The 9,564-nt window shown below is 55.0% G+C and overlaps 2 protein-coding genes across 3 annotated transcripts in view; one reads left to right on the forward strand and one right to left on the reverse strand.

The window, feature by feature from the left end:
* LOC113209489 (FMRFamide receptor-like) overlaps positions 1–9,564 on the reverse strand; it is a 108,336-nt gene that overhangs the window by 66,571 nt on the left and 32,201 nt on the right. The window contains exon 2 of one of the 2 annotated variants that reach the window (XM_052272683.1): positions 8,608–8,664. The exons of the other annotated variant lie outside the window; for it this stretch is intronic. The gene's annotated coding sequence lies outside the window, so the exon portion shown is untranslated. The remainder of the gene's footprint in view (positions 1–8,607; positions 8,665–9,564) is intronic. 2 annotated transcript variants of the gene reach the window in all.
* The window catches only part of LOC113201682 (uncharacterized), a 55,174-nt gene continuing 51,159 nt past the window's right edge, over positions 5,550–9,564 (forward strand). Inside the window, exon 1 of the mRNA XM_052272688.1 lies at positions 5,550–5,686. The gene's annotated coding sequence lies outside the window, so the exon portion shown is untranslated. The remainder of the gene's footprint in view (positions 5,687–9,564) is intronic.

Consider the following 9,564-nt stretch of genomic DNA (forward strand, 5'->3'; position numbering starts at 1 on the left):
CCCGGGAGCAATAAGGCGTGTCTAAAACACGAGGCGTAAAACAGAGGAAAATAATAGACGGGCCCGGCGCGTCACCAGAGCTGCTTGCAGTCGCGTCTTTATTATTAGGAGTTATTGCATGCGATGGGGAAGGGTGGTGGTGGTGGGGCTTCAGACCGCGAAGGGCTCGACGGGGGGAGCTCTCATGTTCAGTGCGAAATCTTTGGCGAGCAGTGAGCCGTGCAGAGGGATGCGGTGTCGGCAGCGACCTATTCAAAGGACGCCACTCCCGCATACCGCCCCGCCCCGCCCGCCCGCGGTCCTGAGCGCTCTGTACCCGCGTTAATCACATCAGCAGCAGTCACCGGCAGGCGGCGTGTGGCGTGGCGATGCGATGCCCCTAGTGGAGCTCGGCCGAGGAGCTGGTGTGAGGTGCCTGCGTCCTGCCTCCGTCCGTCACCTCCCTCGCCAGCGCGCTGATTGTCCAAGTTCAAGGTGCCGCCGGGCCGCCGGGTCCCGGGTACCACCATAGCCACCACCCCGACACGCTCATGTGTTATGCGCACGCTGGGTCCAACTCGAACAAACTTAAAACGACAACCAGTTTATCTCACCAGTATTGTTGGTTGGTTAGTTCGACACCTGAGAAGAACAACCGCTTACCTCTGCGGACTGGAAACAAAACCGCTTACCTCTGCAACCCTCAAACAACACCACTTACCTCTAGGACACGCAAACAGCTGCTGAAATGACTTTTTCACCCATTCTGGAACATGGGTATCATTCGAAAGAGAATTTTTAAGTGATCATGTTGATACCCGTATTTCAAAATGTGTAAAAAATTCATTTAAGCGGCTTTGTTTGCATGTCCCAGAGGTGTTGTTCTTCTCAGGTGTCGAGTTGGTCTGGCGTTATACCCTGCTCTCGTCTGAGCTTAATCGGTTGAACACTGGTCCCGACTCCTGACGCGAAATTCAAAATGTGGCTTTTCTACAAAAATGTTTTGTCCGAAAAACATCTTAGTTGTTAATCGGTGCAGAAATCAGTTCATTCTCCTCTAGGTTGTTTTTTTCCTCAGTCTAGAAAGTCATGACTTTCTAGACCACTGTCGGTTAGGAGGTTATAGACTAACAAAGACGTAAGCTGCACTGTTAAATCTTCCAAAGCATATGGCCTTTCTATAAGGTTGCAAAGAATTCGATTGCTTTGTAATTACGAACCACTCTTGGAATAACAACTTATTGTCCCACAAAAAAAATTCTTCGTTGTAGAAAGGTACAAAGTTGCAGAGCTTCGGGTAAGCTACGATAAGCTGTTTTTTTTTTAATTCGATGTATGCTTCTGCTAATCTGTGACCCTAGAAATGATAACGCTCAAAAGTTTGAGATTCCACCTTGAGACCGGCCTTGTCGAACTTGAGCAGAGCAGGTGGGTTTTAGCATTAGGCTGAGCCCGAGTCCCACCGGGCCCGACCGGGCAGACCGGCTTGCGCTCATTTCCCCTGCAGAGCGCTGCATGGAGGGGGCGGAGGGTGTTCCCCCCTCTTCTTTTCCCTACCACTACCCCTTGGCACACAGCGCAGTCCCTTTTGGCCCTCATCCTGCAATCCCTTATCAATTATTGTTGTTCTGGGTGGTCCGGGTTAGGAACCGACTGTGCGTTTTCAGTGCAGTTGCTGTGTTTGCTATTCAGACATTTTCGCTAGACAAAAAAACCCTTAAAAATTCTTGTCAGATAGACAATCCGTTTTTGACCCACCCTTCGGCTTTGAAAAAGCAATGAAGCGAGCTTAGTCGACCCCTCGGCCTAATCTGCAGTTCAAATTTTGGCGCGCAACAAGTACTTGTTACGGCTTACGTCAACTGTTGGCCGGAGCGAAGGAGCGAAGACGGCCCGCATAACGTATTACCTCCCTGGGCGCTGGTAAAGTGGAACCTCTGATGGTGTAGCCGACCCTAACTAAACGGGATCGTCCAGGAACCATTGTGTTTATTTTGCCAAAATCAGTTTTATAGGCGCGTTGTTTCCCGCCATCCCCTTCTCTATTTGCTAACCTCGAGGCTGACCTAATACTTTTTCTCCTTTCTGTCTCGCGCATTGAGTGACGGCCTGTAGTGTCGTGCTGGCTTTCTTTCTTATTTCTTCGACAGGCGAAAGAGGATCGGTATATGGTGCGATGGTAAGGGGGGGGGGGCAGACACACGCACGCACGCACGCACAAAGATAGACAACCGAGATGGACAATAAATAAATAAATAACAAAACCAAAGAAAAACAAATGCTATTAACTCGGGCGGAGCAAAAGGTCGGTAGTTTCATTTCCTAAAGCGTCGCACCCGCTCCCGTCATGTTTCTCCAGCGCTCATCACTCTATTGACCCCCGCTATCGCCCCGCGGCCCGCGTCGCGTGACTATCGACAGCACTATGGGGCCGCTGCCAATACCAGTCCGGCCCCGCCAAGGCGTGTCGTCTGCCTGCCTTTGTCCGTGCGCCGTCCGCACCAGCCTCGGCACCAGCCGCCGCTCTGCTGACGGCTCAAAGCAAATTAAATTTTGTCCTAAACGCCGTCGGTGCTTTGAGGGCAGTGTAGACTGAGGGGTGGGGGGCGTAAGGGGTTGCGGCCGCAACGCGCTGTCAACTGTTATGCCAAGAGTGACAAACGGGACGCTTCTTTTTTGTTTTATTTTCGTCAAAGTTGCCAGGGGGAACGGGGTGGGGAGCGAAGGAGTGACACCAGGGCGAGGCTCCACTGGACGTGCTGTGTCAGCCAAAAGGGTGCGGTTCGGCTCGGGTATATATAAAGGCAAACAATGAAAAATAAATGATGCAAATAACAAATTACAAATCGGAATCGGAGGTTTCCAATTACTACATGTTTATTTTTCGCCAATATTTTGAGTGTGTTTTCTTATTTGCTGGCCATTTCTAACTCTGGCCGTTTCTGAATGGCGTAGGGTTAGAGCTCCGGACGTCCAGCACAGGTTGAGCCTGGAGGCCATTTCGAAATGAAGGTCTGTTAGGACAAGCCATAATTGGTTCCTGGAATGCGGCTCTTGTGTGTGCGCGTGTGTTTGTGCTCGTGTAACGCTCTGGCTCCAAAGCGACATTGCCGTTTGGTGCGGAAGTGGAGGGGGCGTGTGTGGGGGAGGGGGCAAGATGTCCCTTCGCCTGTGTTTCCAGAGCGGAATGGAGGGGCAAAAGAGGGCTTTGAGCCGTCGCCATCGGCATCGTATGTTTGTCGGGATACTCTCTCTCTCTCTGGGTGTGTGTGGTGTCATGCGTGTATTTGTCGGAGGGACCCAGCAGTCGTTCTCATTCCCTGGACCCGCCCCTCTCAGGCACACGGGCACACATATGTCATACGAACGCGCTGCAGCCCACCTGCTCTGCGCACTGCGCGCCCAACCGTTGTGTATTGGATTGGCTCCACCCCACACCTCTCCACCCCGCACCTCTCCACCCCGCACCTCTCCACCCCGCACCTCTCCACCCCGCACCTCTCCTCACCACACCTCTCCTCACCACACCTCTCCTCACCACACCTCTCCTCACCACACCTCTCCTCACCACACCTCTCCACCACACACACCACACACACACGATGCCCACCGTTTCACCTCGCGCAGCCCACATCCACATCATTTTTATGACCCCTCAGCTGGGAGGGGGACGGCACTCGACTATAACACAATTTCTCATTTGTTGCGTGGGTATAGAGACTCTTACTCCCAACTGCTGTGGCGGTGAGCGCCTGTGGTACGGACGATAGGCAATCCGCCGAGCTCACTTGTCGCCCACCTGCCTACCCGCCGGGGGCTCGGCTCCAGCAGCGAGCCCACTCCAGACCATGAGGTGTTCGACGGGGCGTCTTATGGAAAAGGGGATCGACTCAAATTATATTTATTATGCAAAATTGTGCCACACACTAAACGTGTGAATTTTGCCACAACGACGCAACAATGGAGTTGTTTTATCGAACACGGCATGTCTGTCTGTCTCTCTCTGTCTGTTCGTCTGTCTGTCTGTTCGTCTGTCTGTCTGTTCGTCTGTCTGTCTGTTCGTCTGTCTGTCTGTTTCGTCTGTCTGTCTCTTTCGTCTGTCTGTCTGTTTCGTCTGTCTGTCTGTTCGTCTGTCTGTCTGTTCGTCTGACTGTCTGTTCGTCTGTCTGTCTGTTCGTCTGTCTGTCTGTTGGTCTGTCTTCGTCTGTCTGTCTGTTCGTCTGTCTGTCTGTTCGTCTGACTGTCTGTTCGTCTGTCTGTCTGTTCGTCTGTCTGTCTGTTGGTCTGTCTGTCTGTTCGTCTGTCTGTTGGTCTGTCTGTCTGTTCGTCTGTCTGTTCGTCTGTCTGTCTGTTCGTCTGTCTGTTCGTCTGTCTGTTCGTCTGTCTGAACAGCACTACTTCCGCCGCCGCACTGCTGTGTGATATGTCACTCGGCGAGCAGCCTAATTGGCACCTTGATGGCGACGAATTAAACAGGCGGCGCGTGGAAGTGGAGGTGATATTCCCGCGCCCGGCCCACCCTCGGGCCCGCCAAGTTCCATCGCAGCGACAATGGCCACTTAATTAATTCCATCGGCACGGCACACATCGCTCTCTCTCGCTCTCTCTCGCTCTCTCTCGCTCTCTCTCGCTCTCTCTCGCTCTCTCTCGCTCTCTCTCGCTCTCTTTCGCTCTCTCGCTCGCTCACTTGCTCTTCTCTTCGCTATTTCACCAATCGCATCACCGGTGGAACGGAGCCCCCAGAGCAAAGCTAGCGCGAGTCATCGCACTCCCGTCTTCTTCTTCTTCTTCTTCTTCTTCTTCTTCTTCTTCTTCTTCTTCTTCTTCTTCTTCTGCTTTCCTCCTTTATTCTCGCGGAGGATTGAGTTTGAAATGCGCACCAGTAAATCCAAATGGCGGTCGCTAGGCTGCTGCTGACTGGAGTGCTCATCCGCCGCTGTCATAGCCTTAAAGCGCCACGCTCATTACAGTGACGCTCCCCCTCCCGCTCCCCCGGTCAACGGACGAGTAACCTGCTGTCGGGGAAAGAGACGAAAGACAAAAGCCGACAAAAGCATTTCGGAATGCAGCTCAGTATTCGGAAGTGGACATTATCTAATTCCCGAGTGAATGTGAATAGGCGGAACGAACGCTCTCACCGACCTTTCCACCTTTTGCTTTGGAGCAGTGCACACTTTATTGCCGTTATGCGGAATGTTTCACTGATACGCAATATGGATATGGTGCGGGCCGGCAGCGTGCGCGTTAGTTGATTGAGGCGTAGGGGTCGGCGGGTCGGCCGAAGCGTGGCCTGAATCCGGCCGCGATCAGCCGTATGGGGATGTGGGGTGGTGTGCAGGGTGTGCTCCGCGAGCGCGCAGAGCCGGGGCGAAGGGACGTGTATGAAAACCATAAAATGAAAGTCATGGGCTTAAAATATATATATCTTGGCCGCTTTGCGCCCGCACCGCTCCACCCACACATATTGAAACTTTGACCTCGGCTCTCTCATTTAAAGGAGAAGTAAACTTATCGCTTGACTTCGAATTGAAAATTTTGTTCTCTATTTTCTTTTCAGCTCGCGTGCGTTAGCCAGCACGCGGCTGGCCAGGCCAGAGGCCGGGCCCCGGCGGACAGCAGCTCGCGGGATGACGGTCCTCGCTTTTACTGCGTCTGCCAAAGCGGTCGGCCTCCAGCCGGCGCCGCCCTCTGCGTGACCTCCACGACGGTATGTGAAATCAGGACTCATCCAGAGGATGATTTCTTTTTATTTTGTTGGCAATTTTCCTCTGTCTCCGGCCGTTTTGTGTGCCCGGCTCGGCGGGCGCTGCGTGCTGGCTGCGCGCCGATGTTAACACGAATCATTTCTGATCGGCCGGAGGTGCTGGGGAAGGGGAAGAAGGGGGGGGGGAGCTTCGCATCCTTCGGCTCGCCCGCCCGGCCCCACGCGTCTCTTTTTGCCGGGCCGAGTCGACCCATCGTTTATCATCGTGTTGGGCCGTCCTGGTCCTCCTGCGGCCTGCGAGGCCTCTTGCCCTGCGAGATCGCTCGCCCGCCGCACTGCAGCTGCCCCCGCCGCCCCGGAGCAGGGCCCGCAGGACAGGCGGCGGTCCCACCCGTCTCTCTCTTTCCCAGCCCCAAGCACGGCACGGTGGTGGTGCGTCTGCTCGTTGGCGCTCGCTACCTCCGGTGCCTCCCCCGAGCTCAGACGAGGGCGGCCAGAAGCAGGCGCTGTACTAAAAAGAGCGCCGCGACGCTCTCCCGTCGCATTTTGAAAGGGAGAGTCGTTAACGCGGGGCGCCGCGGCATGTTGTGTCTCGTTTAGAAAACAAGCAACAGCGACGACGCAAAACTTTCCCAAGTTAAGAGGAGTTGCAACAAGGTGAGCCTGGATAAGTCGTAACACTCTCTATTCGTCCTCTTTGTCAGCCACTCGCATCTCCCACATACTCCCTCTCTCTCCCGCCCCCCATACACCCACCTAGCCCCCCTCCTTCTCTCCCTCCCTCCTCCCTCGCCCGTCTACAACAGATGTTGTGCCACGTACTACTAGTCCGGTTCGCGCAGCGTGCGCACTTCCCTTCCGGTTGCGGAGCGCCAGCGCTAAAGCTTTTCCAGCCCAACTGATCTTGGAGTGACAGTGGGCAGGGCAGGGGCGGGCGCGAGGGAGCTGCTGCGGTCGACAAAGGCAAACCGGCAGGACCCCAGCAACACATCCAAACGGCTACTGGGCCAGCGCAACGAGAAGATCCCCCCCTAAACCCTTGGCCTCTTGGCGTCGTGTGTGCGTGTTGGGGAGGAGTCGCAATAGTGTCTGTGACAGGGCCACACTTGAGCTAAAAAGATTGTGAAGGGAAGAGGTACCGTGAGAGTACCGTGGTCCTTTTTTTTGTTTTTTTGCCGTCTCTGCTTAACCTGGTTTTCCGCAACCAGGCATCAGGAGCAGCAGAGCAGCACTCCTGCTGAGACTCCACTCCAGTCCGGCTGCGGCTGGTCGAGGCGTGGCCTCCCTCGGCCGTGGCTATGAAGCGCTGGGGCGAGCAGTTTACATGGGATTACGAGTTTCCGCTCACCTCGGAGGACGCTTTTCATATATTCTCCCCTATTTTCTCCCCACCTACCAATTTCATCACATCTCTCTCCCCCCCCCCTCCTTTTCTCTCTCTCTCTCTCTTTCTCTTTTTCGCGCGCGCGCTTCCTCCCTCTCTCCTCCTCTTTTCCTCTCTGACCGGGAGTGGTCGCTCGCGGCACGTCCTCCAACTCTGTGGGCGGAAGGGCGGCCCGGCGCGCAGTTGGGCCCTCCAGCCCGGGGCCTCCCGCCTCGCGCTGGGCCACAGGAAGAGGGCTACTCCTGCGTCAAGTTCCCCTCCCGATCTCAAAAAAGATGGTTGGAATGAATCATTTCCTTCCGGAAGGCATAATTTTTAATACCTACACACTAAATGATACGACAATTTTGTGTCCGACCGAGATTCGCGTTCATAAGCACATCCCAATTTGAACCCATGATAGATACCAAAACAGTTATTGTACTTAAGTAAGTTGCATTTTGTAACTTTTTAAAGACAAATCTGCATACGATTGAGACGGATTGAGACGTGCTTAAACTATCCACGCTGGAAACAAAACGATTCTTTTCCATTTAGAGTGTGGGCTATACTTAAAAGGTCGTTTTCTAAAAACAGGGTCATTGACTCCGATGGCCCTATCCATGACATTCGAGGCCTCTGGCGTCATTCCCTACGGGATGGCCATGGCCCTACTACGACACCCTAAATGTCACCGTGGTATGTTTCATAAACTAGCCGATCATGAGGGACGTAAAGAATCACGACCACATCACACCAATGGCCCCAAAATCTTGCGAGTTTAGAACCAAAAGGAGATGAGTGAGCTCGCCTCGGAGCTTCACTCAGTCTGTGCCGTCAGCGTCGTACCCAGCAGTGTGATTATATGACGGGCATGCCGCCCCCCCCCCTCTCCTCTGCGCGTCGTCTGCCTGCTGCCTGCTCCACTTCTACGTGCTGCTTGGGGGTGAAATTGTTTGTGATGCACAGTAAACAATATCATCTAGAATTAACAGCAAATTTTCTGTGAAGTTTTTAAATGACTTTTGTTGTTGGAGAACAACATCGACATGTAAAATAACAATGTTCTTTGTAAACAAACCGCCCGATTGTTCAGTAACAACGAAAGTTGTTTCGCAAGAGTTGTTTCTAAACAAGGTTTTTTTCCGTGTGTCGAAGTCGGGTGGGTGCGCGAGAGATAAGGTGTGTGAGAGAGAGAGAGAGAGAGAGAGAGAGAGAGGGAGAGAGGGAATGGGTCACGCTGCACAATGTTTGGAAAAGTGCGATGGACCTGGACAGGCCTGAGGGAGCAGTAGTGGCGGTGGGCCTGCCGCGGTCAGGCTGTGATGGTATGGAGCTGGCGCGCGCCTTTATATAAAGGCCCTGTTGGGGTTGGGGCGTGCCAAATTGTGTTATTCACACGCTCGCGTGTTTCTCTTCGTGGCGTTGGTAGTGTGCGCCGCACTACTAGGAGTTTGTGGGGCCGAAAGCGGCCGAAAGTCCCGGAGGCGCAATCATCATCACATCCGGGCCAAGCCGAGCCCTGCCCCTGCCCTCTCCCGCAGCAGCCCGGCAGACTCACCACGGTGCGCGTGTTGGTTCCGTCGGCCGTTCTCATCTGCGACGCCGCGCGAGCTATCTGCGGAAAAGAAAAGAGAGAGGGAGAGCATTAGACAGAGTTGCGGCGGAGGACGCTGCGCATGACGTCGAGCTTGCGTTTGAGCGCCGCGTCCAATTATGATGTTGTGTAATGAGATTATTGAGACTCGGTCCGTTCGTACGCCGGCCTCAGGCTGGCGGCTTGCGCGGACCGCCGCCATCCGGGGCCCGGGCGGGAGTAGGGGACGGGACGGGAGGGGGCATTTGAGGGGGTAGGGTAAGTCGAGGGATCGAGAAGGGGACGGGGCAGGAAAGGACCCCGACATGGTCCGCATCATTAGGACAGGACAGACCAGGGGACAGACTCGGAACAGACGGAATGGCATTTCCAGCACTGTGAAGACATCTTGTGAGGGAGAGGGAAAAGGGGATGGGAAAGGGGGGAGTGGTAGGAATGCAGTGAACCGCGTGACCGGTCCGATCTGGCGCAGGGCGCAGAGGGGAACGCAGGACGGCCTCGTCCAGTGAACCGCCTCGCCCCGCCCCGCCCCGCCCAGCCTGTCCGCACCCCGCGGGCGGAGAGGTCTTCTGCCCCGCTCAACTCCATGCAAATCCAAAGGCAGCAGGCAGTTGTAAAGCGTCGGCTGGCGGCCCGAGGAGGGGCGGGGGAGGAGAGGGTGCAGCAACGAGGGGAGGGTAGAAGCAGCCTCAGTCTGGGTCTCCCCCCAGGGGTTGCCCCGCGTTGTCCCCGCCCAGCCCTATTGCTTGGCGGTGTGGTCTACCAGGTCGCCAGCGCGACGCGGAGCCGGAGCGGAGGACCTCCGAAGGACGACGGGAGACGGGTGGAGGAACGAGGAGCTGTATTGACAGGTGTGGCGTCCCATTCATGCAATTCAAAACACTTCTATCGAAACCGCATCCAGCCATCTCCCCCCCCCCC

The sequence above is a fragment of the Frankliniella occidentalis genome, unplaced genomic scaffold (assembly GCF_000697945.3).
Source record: "Frankliniella occidentalis isolate FOCC.00 unplaced genomic scaffold, Focc_3.1 Scaffold218, whole genome shotgun sequence".
Lineage (NCBI taxonomy): Eukaryota > Metazoa > Arthropoda > Insecta > Thysanoptera > Thripidae > Frankliniella > Frankliniella occidentalis.